The 13,407-nt window shown below is 52.2% G+C and overlaps 1 protein-coding gene across 8 annotated transcripts in view; it reads left to right on the forward strand.

Annotated features, from left to right (window-relative positions):
* The first annotated feature begins 3,410 nt into the window (after positions 1–3,410).
* The window catches only part of TBL1X (transducin beta like 1 X-linked), a 228,954-nt gene continuing 218,957 nt past the window's right edge, over positions 3,411–13,407 (forward strand). For 2 of the 8 annotated variants that reach the window (XM_060291953.2, XM_060291954.2), the window contains exon 1: positions 3,411–3,705. The gene's annotated coding sequence lies outside the window, so the exon portion shown is untranslated. Of the gene's footprint in view, positions 3,706–4,181; positions 4,333–4,371; positions 4,429–4,694; positions 4,714–5,277; positions 5,438–13,407 lie in introns of those variants that run through there. The other 6 variants (XM_060291952.2, XM_030837327.3, XM_060291951.2 and 3 more) reach the window with 5 other exon arrangements.

Raw genomic sequence — 13,407 nt, forward strand, 5'->3', positions numbered from 1 at the left:
CTGCCATAATAAAGCACCGAAGATTGGGTGGTTTAAATAACAGAAACTTATTAGGGCTTTCCTGGCGGTCCAGCGGTTAAGACTCTGCACTCCCAATGCAGGTGGCATGAGTTCAATCCCTGGTCGGGGAGCTAAGATCCTGCACTCGGCGTAGCCCAAAAGAATAACAAACAAACAAACAAATTTATTTTCTCACAGTCTTGGCGGCTGCAAGTTCAAGTCAAGGTGTCAGCAGGGTGGGTTTCTCCCACGTCCTCCCTCCTTGCTGTGTCTTCACACGGTCTTCCCTCTGTGCGTGTCTGTGTCCCAGTCTCCCCTGCTTATAAGGACACCAGTCAGATTGGATAAGGAAGGGTCACCCTACTGACTGCATTTGATTTATTTACTACTTTAAAGGCTGTCTTTCCAAAAACAGTCGCATTCTAAGGTGCTGGGGGTTAGGACTTCAACATACGAATTTGAGGCGGGAGACACGATACATCCTATCTTGAAAAAAAGACTGGATGCCTAGCCAGGTCAAGGGTAGCAGAAGGGGCTACCACCCACCTCATCTCACATCCAAGGCAGGTGATGGAAAGCTCTGTCCTCACTCCTGTTTACTTCTCCAAGTACGTTAACCATGTGCTACCACCTGGTACAACCGGCTCCCTTTGTAGTTTCGGTTCCAGTCTCCCTGAGGAAAATTAGAAGCAAGCCCCGAAGCAGACCTCGGCCAGAGGTTTGTACGTGAAGTTGGGGAGCACACCCCCCTTCTTCGTTTCTGCTTGTGGCGGATGCTTCCTCAAAGCTGAGACATGCTCCGCAAACATCCCCGAGAGGTCACTGTGCCGTGGAGCACACGAATGAATCCTGGACTCTCAGGCCTTTGTGAGTCGGCCAGTCATGGAAACAAATATCAGCCTATGCGTTAGGAGCCATAGAACATCAGATGGGCCTCGATGAAATTACATATCGGATTCAATGAAAACTGGGCAGTAATTCTCAAGAGAAGTTTAACACCTCTTCCTACTGTCTTTTATTTAAAAAAAAAATAGACTTTTTTTTAAAGAGCCATTTTAGATGTACAGAACGGTTTAGCATATAGTACAGAGAGTTCCCAATTTTCCTCCTCCCACACACCATTTCCAGTGTTAACACCTTTTGTGTAAGAGTAGTACCTTTGTTACAGTGAATGAATCAATACTGATAAAATCCACAGCTGACATTAGAGCTCACTTCTGGTTCTGTACAGGTCTACCTGTTTGGACAAATGCAAAATGTCATGTATCTGCCACTACAGTATCATGCAGAATCCACTGACTGCCCTGAAAATCCCTTGTGTTCCCCGTATTCATCCCTTCTTTCCCATCCCCAGAACCCCTGGCAACCACTGATCTTCTCAGTTTTGCCTTTTCTAGAATGTCGTAGAGTTGGACTCATACAGTATGTAGACTTTTCAGATTGGCTTCTTTCACTTGGTGATAGGCATTTAAAGTTCCTCCTTGTCTTTACATGCCCTGATAGCTCATTTCTTTTTATTGCAGAATGATATTCTATTGTATGGAGGTGCCACAGTTTGTTTATCCATTCACCTACTGAGGACCATCTTGGTTGCTTTCAGTGTTTGGGGAGTAAAACTGCTGAACATTCCTGTGCGGGTTTTTGTGTAGACATAAGTTTTCAACTTAGTTGGGTAAATACCTAGGAGCATGGGCGCTGGGTCGTATGTTTTGCTTTGTAAGAGACTGCCAGACTCTTCCAAAGTGGTCTTACGTTTTGCATTCCCACCAGCAACGCGTAAGAGTTCCTGTTGCTCGGCATCCGGTTGGCGTTCGATTTTTTGCCGAGCTGCGTGGCTTGTGGGATCTTACTCCCAAGACCAGGGACAGAACACAGCCCCAGCAATGAAAGCACCAAGTCCTAACCCCTGAATTGCCAGGGAATTTCCCGTAGTTTGTCTTAATGTGCAATTTCATTGTGATATGTGATATTCTGCATCTTTTCATAGGCTTGTTTGCCATCTGTATATCTCTTTGGTGAGTTGTTCTTTTTTCCAGATCTTTGGCCCATTTTTATTCTGTATTGTTTTCTTATTGTTGAGTTTTGAGCGTTCTTTGCATATTTTGGATATAATCCTTTATCAGATATGGATTTTGCAAATATTACCTCCCAGTCTGTGGGTTGTCTTTCCATTAACAGTGTCTTTTGCAGAGCAGAAGTTTTTAATTTCAATAAGTCCAATTCATCAGTTTTTTTTTCCATGGATCATGTTTTTGGTGTTGTATCTAAAAACTCACTGCTAAAACCAAGGTCGTCTAGACTTTCTCCTACGTTATCTTCTAGGAGTTTTATGTTTTTGCTTTTTACATTTAGGCCCATGATCAATTTTAAGTTGGCTTCCGTGAAAAGCCTTGAGGTCTGGGCTAGATTAATTTTTTTGTTTGTTTTGTCTGTGGATGTCTGTTGTTCCAGCACCATTTGTTAAAAAGGATATTCTTTCTCCATTGAAATACCTTTGCTGTTTTGTCAAAAATTAGTGGACTATATTTGTGTGGGTTCCTGCTGCCTTTTTACTAAACATTTGGCTACTGTTTAGGGGGAATACTGATTGCATTTGTTGCGAGCGGATTCTTGTATTCCAGCTGTCTGCATCAGCAAGCAAAAATACTTGTTTGGAATATAGATATTGTGCAGTGCATACCTGTGTAGATCCTTGCTGCTCATGGCCTCCAAATTAACCTTTATACTTTTGTCAGAACGCACTAGCTCCTTTCCTGCTCTACTTTAATGTGCTTTTCCCCCTTTTTTCTTACACCATTCGAAAAATCTGCAAAACATATTAAATAAGATAGTCTAATTTAACACGTTCCTACCACCCATCTAGCATTCAGAAGGTGGAATTTCTCGGTGTTATTAGGATAAATGTAGGGGGTCGCCTTTCCTGTCTGAGGTCTTACAGAGTCCCTGGGGGCTCCTAGGAGTCTGTGATAAAAGTGCTCGACTCCATACTTGCAAGAAGACCGTTGGGATTATTGGGACACGATCAAACAGGCAAGATGGATTCCAAGCTCCCTTGCATTGTTAGCTACGGAAGACCAGCTGTAAAAAAAAAAAGTGGTCACGCCGGGTCCTAGTTTGGAAGCGAGGATTTCCACCACTTTCTCATACTTTAAATGATTGGCGTCTGCCAAGTAATCAAAACATACCAAGGAACCTTTTCATCGTGTTCAGTTCGCAATTTCCAAGCGGCTAACGACAAGCACGGCTGGCAAGCCAGTGGGCCAGTTTGGCTGCGCGGCTACTCGAGAGTGTGCGGTAGCCGGGGGCCGTGTCCCAGTAAAGCCGAGAGCTGTAATGATGTCAACTTGTTATTTACTTTCCAAATCTGAATGACTGAGCAAGGCGAAAGGAGAATCAATCAACCACAATGTGACCCTACAGGCGGAAAAAACGCAGCGCTCCCACCAGCAGGCGCTGGGGGAAGGGAAGCACGTGTAACCGGGGCAGGGTTGCATCAGGAGCTCGCTCGGGTTTTCTGTTGCCCCCCTGGTTTTTCGATTGCCTGTTAATACCTCAGCGTCAGTCCTCACAAGCCCAAGGAGCCCGGGAGCAACGACGGGCAGGCTCAAGGGAAGGTCCCACCACGTCCTTTTGGTGGGCCTTGCATGGCAACTGATACAAAATAAGGCAAAATCTATTCTGCTGATTCACAATTATGGAGACTGTGTAAGTGTATCTTTTATTGATGTACTCTAATAATAATGTGCAGCAACCGTCGTTTTACATCACTGACGTTTCACAGCAATATTTGGCAGCATAATTTTTAGTCTGCCTTTTTGATGGAGGACCAGCCCCTTAAACACTCACCTCGGGCCCCCTCTCCGCAGAACCAGTACAGCAAATGGCCCCGTATCCCAGCAAGGAGCAAGTGAGGTTCCAGTGTAAAACGCTGAGTGTGTACTGGGCTCTTGGGGTGAAGCTCCTTATACGCCAAAGGGAGGGGCAAACTTATTCTAAAATGTTCGGCAAAGCAGACACCCAAGGTGCCGGCGGGTGGGTGCAGATGTCTGTTTAAGTGAACTCAGGCCTCGAGAGGGGGTCAGTTGTCACCAAGCAGCAGGGGAGGCAGGAGCGCTGGGGCCTCGGGTTCACCAGGGCTGGGCCGAGCGAGCTGCGGCAACCTTAGCACTTGGCCGGGGCCCGACGCCCGACGCCTCCGGGCGGGGGCGGGGGTGAGAAGGCCCGAGGGCCCGGCTTCTTCCCCCTGCCCCCGCCGGGAGCCTCCACCCCGTTGGGCCCGAGTTTCTTTCTCCCCACGCACTGCCGGCTCTTCGCTGGAGGCATTTTGCAAAGGTCGAGGCTCCCCCTGGGCCCCCACTTTTCCGGGGAGGGGAGGAGACCATTGGGGTGCCCTCCCGGCCGCCGATTTTGAGGGAGCGGCGTCCTCAGGCAGGTTGCAAGGGTTCTGCTAGGGCAGCTGGGCGGCTGCTTCTTGGAGGTGGGGGAGGGTAACAGAGCGGTGGTCCGGTTCCCCCCTCCCCTGGAAACCGCGGTGCTGGTGACCAGGCTCCTGTCCCGTGCTGGCTGGGTCCGGGACTGGGACGGGGTGGGCACAGGCCTGCGTCTCCTTCCGCCCGCATGGAGGCCACGAGGGAGGGACGGGGTTCGGATACACTAGGGAGACCCGGATTCCCTTCAGCCACTCCGGGCGCGGCGGGGAGAGCAGAGTCAGGGGTGAGGGACGGGGGAGGGTCGCAGGTTACCCCGCCGTGGGGGCGGGGCGGGCCGGGACGCGAAGTCTTCCCTGGAGCCCTGGGGGAGGGGCTGTTGGGGGCGGACTCTCCCCCTCGTGGCTGTGGGGGAGGGCAGGCCTGGTGTCCTCACCCTCAGTGGGGGAGGGACCAGCTTGGGACGCGCCCCTCCCCCCCGGGCGTGGGGGGGGCTCGGGAGGGGAACCCGGGCTCCAGTCCCCTGGCGGTGGGGGAGGGTGCGGGCTGGGGGCCGTGGGGGGAGGGGCCGGCCCGGCGGCGGAGGCGGCCTCCCTGGCAGTCCTCCCGGCCGGGGTCGGCGCGCTGGCGGCCGCTACCCCCGGAGGTCACTGCCCGTGCCGGTCCCTCCCGCCGTCCCGCCCTCTGCCGCCGCCACCGCTCCCGCCCCAGCCCCCCCCCCCCGCACTCTCTGCGCTCGGGAGCGAGGTGCCGCCAGCGCCCCCGCCCCGCCGCTGCTGCCGCCGCCGCCGCCGCAGCGCCCTCGGCCGCCATTCGGCATCCGAAACTTTCCAGCGCCCGCGCCTCTCGGGGACTCGGCTGCGGCGGGGCGGGGGCGGCCCGGGGGCGGCGCGCGGCTGCTCCGGGCGCCGGGCCCTCCTCGGCCGCGGCACGGCCCGGGCTCGGAGACGGCCGACCGGAGGGAGGTTCGGGGCGGCGGCGCCGCCGCAAGTTGCGCTGCTCGCGGCGAGGTGAGTGTGCGGGGCTCGGCCGGCCGGGTGGCCGGCCGGGCGCGGGGTGGGGCGGGGCGGGGTGGCGCGAACTTGTCCCGCGTGGGGGCCGGCGGTTCCCTCTCTCCGGGGTCAGACCGGCGGCCCGGGGCTCCCGCACGCTCCGCCCGCCTCCGGGGCTCTGGAGGGGCAGGTCCCCCAGTGTCTTCCGGGCTTGGGCTGGGGTGCGGCGCGCTCCCTGCAGGCTGCACAATACCCCGTTTTGGCTGCTCCCCAAAGTGCCGGCGCGTTGGGGGCGGGCGGAGGCTGGGGGGGCTCCTTTGTTTCGGGGAGGGGGAGGCGGCCGGCAAGTTTGAGGAAGCGCTCGATTTGTCCCCCGGTGCCCCTTTGTCTGCCCAACCCGGGGCTGGCTGGACGGACCTGCGCCGCCGCGGGATCCCCCGTGGGGGGAGGGGAGCCCCATTCATCCCCGGGCGCGGGCCGGCCAGTCCCGGGCCGGCTGGAAGCGCGGCGGCGCGGGCCCTGGGCGGCTCAGTTTCCGAGGCGCAGAAACTGTCAACGAAGTCGGGAGATCCCCAGCCCGAGCGAGGAGCGCGGGCTGGGGGCGACTTCGGCGGACGGGGGGCGTCCCTGGTCTGGCCAGGTCTGCGGAGCGCGGCCTGGGGAGGCTGCAGACCTGTTGCTCCCGGGCTGGGGGAGGGGTGCCTCCAGATTCGCGTCCCGGGCGCTGCTCACCAGGGGGACCTTGCCCACGGGGGCCGGTTTTCGGAACGGGGTGGTGCGCGCCTTCGGGGGTCGCCGCGTCTGTGACAGTTGCGGGCGCTGGGTTAGGGCCTGCCCTTCACGTGCGCTGTCCGTGCGCTGTGAGGCCCGCGCCAGGGCTCGTTCTTAGCACGGCCTCGCATTTTCCGCGCCCCTCGCTTTGGAAATTCCACAAAGTTAGAGTCGGAGGTGGGTTTTTTTTTTCTTTTCTGTCGCTGATGTTGTAGAGCAGAACCCCCAAAGAAACAAGCTCCAGGTTCTGTCCCTTGTGCCACGGTTTCTGCTTTGCTTTGTCACATGTGGTTTGACCTGACTGCTGGATGTTTTTCTCTCCAGGAGCGCCGCCTGGGTCCCTGGGTTAACCTGAAAGGGGAGGGGCGGGACTCCAGCCTGGGAGGGGGAGGGGAGCGCCCCTCTTCAGTCCTGAACGGTGGTCTCGGGGTAGGAAATGGCCCAGGACGATTTTATGAAAAGTTTACAACTAGTCATTCCTAGGAAAGACGCGATGGGGGTGGGGGGCGAATGTTGAGTATGGAACAGTTGAGACGTGAAGATGACGCTTTTATGTTAAGGGATGTTAATATCTCAAACGTCCGGCAGATTTTCGTGGAAAACCCCCCAGCTGGATAATGAGTCCAGGGATGAAAAATTGAAGTGCATCACTTGACCCACTTATGAAGATCGCCCCTTAAGGATATTCCAGAGCTGAAGGGAACGCACACCTGTGGGATGAAAATGGAGACTTCAGGTGTTGATTTGGTGTTGTGCACAGCAGGGTGTGTGTCACTGGATCTTCTCAGGCTGGCTCTTCTTGCGTTTCTGCCCGGGGCTTAAGTCACTGCAGGAATTGTCAACACCCCCCATTTAAATTTCGCACCTTGACCCTTAAGTCTTCCCAAGCTCACCCCTCCCGAAGGTTTGGGTGTTTAAATGAAGTGTGTGGCGTCTAGTTGGTCCCGAGTCTTCACCTTCAACCATGGGAGCCTCAGTTTTCTCATCTGTGTGATGGCGTCATGAGTCTACCTGGGTGGGCTGTTCGGAGGGTTTCAGCGCTAGCCAGCAGAAAGGGGAATAGAGCCCCTGAGTCCACCTGCATCAGGACACCATGCTTTGCTAGAAAAGCAGTCTTTGTCCCCGTTTGGCCTGAACTAGTGAAAGGGCCCACCCTGTTGTTGTGCTCTACCGTTGACCTTCAAGTCCTGTAACTTTTCTGAGTGTCGTTTTCTATGTGTGTAAAAATAAAAACGGGAACTGAAATCGTGGTACTCATTGGGTAGTGCAAGGACAGAAAGAGGGAATGTAAGTGTAAGTTTTCTGAAAACTACAGAGCTGCCTGTAAGTTTTAGCTGTTGGTATTGTGCAGGTGGAATCATTTTCCTAATGTTACTCTAATGCCATGCAGTGAGGATTTTACACGCACTTAATACCCTGTGTGCAGCAGTTATTTCCTTCCTGCTTCACAGTCCACTGACTTGCTAATACGTGGTGGAGGGAGGATTGTTTGATTCCGAAAGCCCACCTCTTAAGTTTGGTGTTATCTTGCCTTCCTGTGTATACATTGTGTGAATCTTCCCACTTGGAGACAAGCTCGTTAAATTACACACACACACAATTTCTCCCTCCCTCCCTCCCTCCCCCTCTCTCTCTCTCCCCCACACAGAAGAACCTACATTGAAATCTGTTTATACACCTAGATGAATCTCAACAGAAATCATGAAATGTCCACCACAGTGGAAAGATTGTTTTTGTCTATAGCTTAATTATCCAGTGTGGCAGCCACTAGCCAACATGTGCATATTTAGATTCAAATTAACTAAAATTCAGTAACCATTCTGTTGTTACTAAAATAAACAACTCTGTTGTTTCAGTGCTTTACCCATAATTCACATACTCAATAGATGTGTGTGGCTAGTGGCCGCCATATTGGGACAGCGCAGAACTTGCAGAACGTTCTATGGGAGGGAGATTCTCTATAGTTACTGCAAGTAAGGATTAATAAAGAAGGCAGTAAAGAGAGTTAGTCTACTTTTTGTGGGAGGAGGGGAGAGGCTGTAAAAGTTTAAAGTAATTTACTGGTAGACTTTAAAAAGAAAGGCAGGTGCATTTCAGCTAGCAGGTGACCTAGGAAAGTGATTTCAGTGAGATTTGACAGCTGTGGTTTTTGAGATTGAGGTGGTTTGGATCACTTTTGATTTAGAAAACCAGAACTCCAAGCTAGAGTCTCTCACTGAGTATTTAACCTTGGACATGGCATTTAGTGGCTCTCTGCCTCAGTTTCCCCATCTGAAAAATGGCATAGCCAGTCCCCACGTGGCCCGCCTTTGTGTGTGTCGCGGCGCACATCTCTCGGGATGGTGGGGAGCCCAAGGTGTCACCGTCAGTGAAGCCCCACGTAGGTGATTAGAGGCCTTACCTGATACGTTTAAAGCCTTGCTCACCATGGGCTACCGACTCCTCCCCCCAAGTTTAGGCCTTAAGTTTTAAGGTTTAATTTCTTGAGGGCAAAATCTTCTGTTATTAAAAGGCTGATCAGGAATCCTTCCAACAAAGTGAGGCTTAACAGTAGTCAAAGTATTTTTAAAAAGTGGCTGAGCGCTGGCCGCTTCCTGTAGACGGGTCCCTGAGTCAGGATGTTATTTTTATTACTTAGCTGGTGTGTTCTTTGCATAGTCTTTTGTATTTTTTTATAGCAGCCTATTAGAAATTTTATTTGTGGTTGGGGGGGAAAACCCAGTTTTGCATCTGTGAGAGGTGACTTCCCAGATCGCCCTCTGCCATTTGTCCTCACTCTTGCCTTGTCTCAGGACTGCTGTGACCTGTCAAGCCTTTGAGGCACCTGGGATATCCATGATTCTCTTCCAGAGGCGGGCAATGGGTTCCTGCAGAGGGAAGCCAGGCCCCCAAGAGCCATCTCACGTAGGTCCCGAGTGTCAGGAGTTCAGACCCTTCCTCAGTTACCTGTTGGGAGGGAGGACCCCACACCCCAACCCTGAGGCTGCCCCCTCTGAGCTTTCCGCCAGGTGTCTGCGTCTTGGGCTCTGCACACGTGGTTATTGCCAGGCCTGACCCGGGCCAGAGGACAAGCACGATCGCTCTGCCCTGTGAGGCGAGACCGTCCCAGGTGTGGTGTCCCCGATACCTTGCATTTGCCTCCTTTTTCTCCCGTAAAAAAGAAGAGTACGTGACTTCCAATAAGTTGTTAATCTTTCACCGCCCAAGACATTTAAAAAATAGTTTCAATCGGGAAGCAAGACTAAAGTCATTTTGTAAACATTTTTTTTTTTAAGTTGGAAAGATAAACTTTTTTTTTTTCCATAACTATGTTTAGCGTGAAGGAAGTAACTGGCCTCTTGAGTGGAGACTGGATGTGAGTTTTTCCCTCGGGTCTGGCCCTCCTTGGCCCTTGCGTCCTGTCCATCCTTTCCATGGGGCTCGACCAACCGGATGGCCCTGGCCACATTAGCAGAAAGAGACCCAGCAACCAAAATGAATGCTGGGTGTGGGAAGGGACAGACAGGCAACATGTTTATAGACGGAAAAGAGAGCCTGCTCTGAGAAAATGAGTTTCAGACCTCAGGGGGAAAATGCCGTCATTAAGGAGTGTGCTCCCCGGGAACTTGGCCATGGAGGCGGCCGCCTCCTGCAAAGCCCTCCCGTGCAGTTATCGCCGGCATCAGATATTTATTGGGAATCCGCTGCCTGATTGAAGATTGCAGATGTGAACTGGAAGCCATTGAAAAGTTAAATCGGAGCAAATTTAAACTTGAAAACAGAGGACAGAGTATTTTCTTCTGATAGAGGAAGCTGGGTTCCGTTTCCATGGCTTTGGTTTGTTCTTGGTCCTTGGAGGGAAGAGGTCGAGCTGGAGGGCGACTCGCAGGCTCGAGAGAAAGGGTGACTTAGAGACGAAGGTAGAGGAGATGGTTCACGGAGGCCGTCTGTTCAGCCTTGAACTCTGGAAGTTTGTAGTCAGCCCATGGTTCTCAGGGCAGTTTGGTCCCCTACCGTCAAGCAGCTTTTGGCAATGTCTGGAGACGTGTGGTTGTTACACGTTGGGGGAGGGGGACGGTGATGTTCCTGGCATCCCGGGGGGGGGGCGGGGGGTCCGTGGATGCTGCGTAACATCCCACAGGGCACGGGACAGACCCACCCCAGAGAACGACCCGGCGCTGGATGCCCGTGATGCTAGGGTGGAGACACCAGCCCTGAGTTCTGCTGTCAGCTGTGCAGTCCTGTTTCGAGCAAGGTCCACGGGCAGGTGGACGTCAAGATAGGTATCCGGCGCTGTGGTTCTCACGGCTCCCGTAGGCCATTTTGGGATACATTAGGAAGTAAATGAGAAGGGAAAGGAGGCGGCGGGAAGCGGATGGCCTTTGAGAAGAAAGAAACGGGAGCGGCGCAAGGCCAGGAGGTGTTGGGGACGGGGGGAGGGGGGCGAGTCCCCTGAGCTCTGTCTCAACTGGATTAGAGCCCCCGATGCCAGCGCTCCTGCATGGCGCCTTCCTGTTGGTTTTGCTGATGTCATTGCAGATTGACCAGGTCTCACTTTTGGTCGGCTTCTTGGGACTTGGGTATTTATCAGGGGAGCACCGGTTCCTGGCTCCTGTTTTCGGACCCTCTCTGTGCCCAGCGAAATGTCGGTTAACCTGGCCTCGGGGTAACCTCCGTTTGGGAGGGCGGGGACAGGTCAGGGTGGGAGGTGGGCGGGGACAGGTCAGGGTGGGAGGTGTTTGCTGCTTGCAGGACCGTGGCTTCTGTTTCAGGCCCCGTCCTCTCCTGTGAATAGTTGATTCGGGAAGGGCCGGGGGGACAGCTGGGTGCGGACCTGCAGTGGGGCCCTCTTCCAGGGCTGGGCACGGCTGGCACCTGGAGTCTGGTCCTCCGGAGCCAGCCCGTGGCCCCGTGTCCTGTTACCCCCCCAGAGGAGCGCCAGGCCCAGCCTGGTTGGGGGCCCTGTGGGCTCCTGTGGTCATGGGGTCGGGGACGTGGTCGCAGGGAAACCTGGTTTGCAGCCAGTTCACCATGCACTCACTGCCTCTGGGCACATCCGTTACCTTCTCTAGCCTTAGGTTTCTTCTTGAGAGAGAAAGAAAATAAAATCTGTTTCTCAGGCTTGTATTAGCAGAAGGAGGATTCTTATCATGCTTGGAGCTCAGTGTCCTTAGGTTTTCCTCTACTCTGAAGCTGGGAATTGGTGTGGAAATATCCAATGATGACAAAAATAATAATACATCTTTTTTAGTTACGGTGGTCTCCATCAATGGCTTGCTTGCTTTTCTTATCTCCCCTCCCCACCCCCACCCTTAAGTTAAATTTCAGGGCTGGCATACGCACACAAACACACACACATGCTATATACAGACACATGTATATCCTCTATATATTTCCTAAATTTACTATATGATAAATTATGAATTTCAGCATGCTTAAATTTCTGTAACCACCACCATCATCAGGATACCAAACAACTAAATTCCGTTACCCCAGAGGTGTCCGCGGCGCTTTGCCTCCACACTCCCCACTCCCTCAGCCCCTAACCTGGGGCGCCTGCCCATCAGCTCCGCTCTCCTGGTCTTGGTAATCGCATTTTAACTCAGGATGAAATGCCTAATAGTGAATCTCTCCACTCTTCCGGCGCCTTCCTTGACTCATGAACTTTACACTGTAGCACACTTGGGCCCGTGTGTTTTCCTCAGAATGATTTTGCACTGTGGATTTTATCAAAAGCAAGGAAAAGCCAAAACTTAGAGTTTCTTAATACTTGTAAGAAATCATAGTGAAAAAGTATCAGGTGTCGTGTTGGAGCCGCCTGTAGGATTTGCGCATTTCCTACGCCAGTTGATCCTTGCTGCCAGATCAGTTGACATGGGACATTTTTGGATGCACTTTCAGAGAGTTTTTGGAGCAGTACTATGTAAAATGTATCAGTAGGTTAGACTCATGTCTTTAGTTTCAAAAACAGGACACACATTAAGAGGCGTGGTTTTCCCAGTGGGTTGATAACGTGACCGTAAAGTGCGCTAAAAATATCCAGTTGTGTTTGCATTAGTTTGTTGTAGAAATGAATTCCTACATCTATGTTTCTGTGTGGTGGTGAACCGGAATTTTACCTTGGGTCGTAATTTCACTATTTGTGATCGAATAAGGAATATCGTGTTTTCTAGAGGATCCTTCACCTGGCGTCTGGGTCAGTTGTGTCCTGCCTTGGGTTGCCCGCCTGCTTGTGTGAAGTTGTTGAACCTGTGTGTGTCCTCACTTGCAAGTGAAAGGCTTGATGAGCTGATCTTGAGGCCTCTCCTACCCCGTGTGTGCGGATTGTAATGTGGAAAAGGCATACGTTAAATGTTGCGTGGGCTCTTTTTTTTTTAAAACACTTTTGTAGGTTAAGGATTATGGTGGTTTTATATTAACTAGCAGTTTGGGTAAACTATGTTCCATGCTTTAACTATCGTTTTACCCATGATTGAAGTAAACAATATTCAGCTTAACATCGCTAAGTTACTGTAAAAAAAAGCCCGAGCAGTTCAGAAGACACTTTGGGCTGTGGGGTGCCTCTGAATAACTCTTACGAGCGTTGTAGTTTCCCAGTCTCAGGAGACCCCGTAAAATAAGCACAAACAATGCTCACGGCAAAATTCATGGTGTTTAGAAGAGAGTGTCTCTGCCTTGAATTCCTGTCATTTTTTCCTATCGTGGTGGATGGAGCTGGAATCCTGAAAAGAAAACATGAGAGTTTTCTTTGCTTACTTCTCTTGAGCCTGGAACCCAGAAAATGACCCCAGATAGCCAGCCCTGAGCACTTTCCTTTCTGGAATACTTTCCGCCAACCCCCAGGGAGAATACAGAGGCAGGAGGAGGTGAGCACTCTCCCGGCGCCCCCCCCCCCCCCCCCCCCCCCGCCGGCGTGATCACCTTCTCTCTCTCCAAGATACTGAAGGCTTTCTTCATGTCTACTGCAACCTGGACACCCAACCTCATCCATGTTGAAGCAAGGCTAGAGGGACACTGTCCGCTTCTTGGAGAGCTTAACTCATAACTATTACAGACTTGCCGGTTGTCATTGGGCTTTAGAGTCTGTGTGAACATCCGGTATCCAGTTTGCAAACACTTCTGCTTGTTTAAACTTTCCGATAGATGGAAATTCGGGCAAAAGAAGCTTACTGTATGTGATGCCATTTTATTTCTTAAATCAGTAATAACAGATACTTTAATATGGTAAGACTACGTAA

The sequence above is a fragment of the Globicephala melas genome, chromosome X (genome assembly GCF_963455315.2).
Source record: "Globicephala melas chromosome X, mGloMel1.2, whole genome shotgun sequence".
In the NCBI taxonomy this organism is placed as follows: domain Eukaryota; kingdom Metazoa; phylum Chordata; class Mammalia; order Artiodactyla; family Delphinidae; genus Globicephala; species Globicephala melas.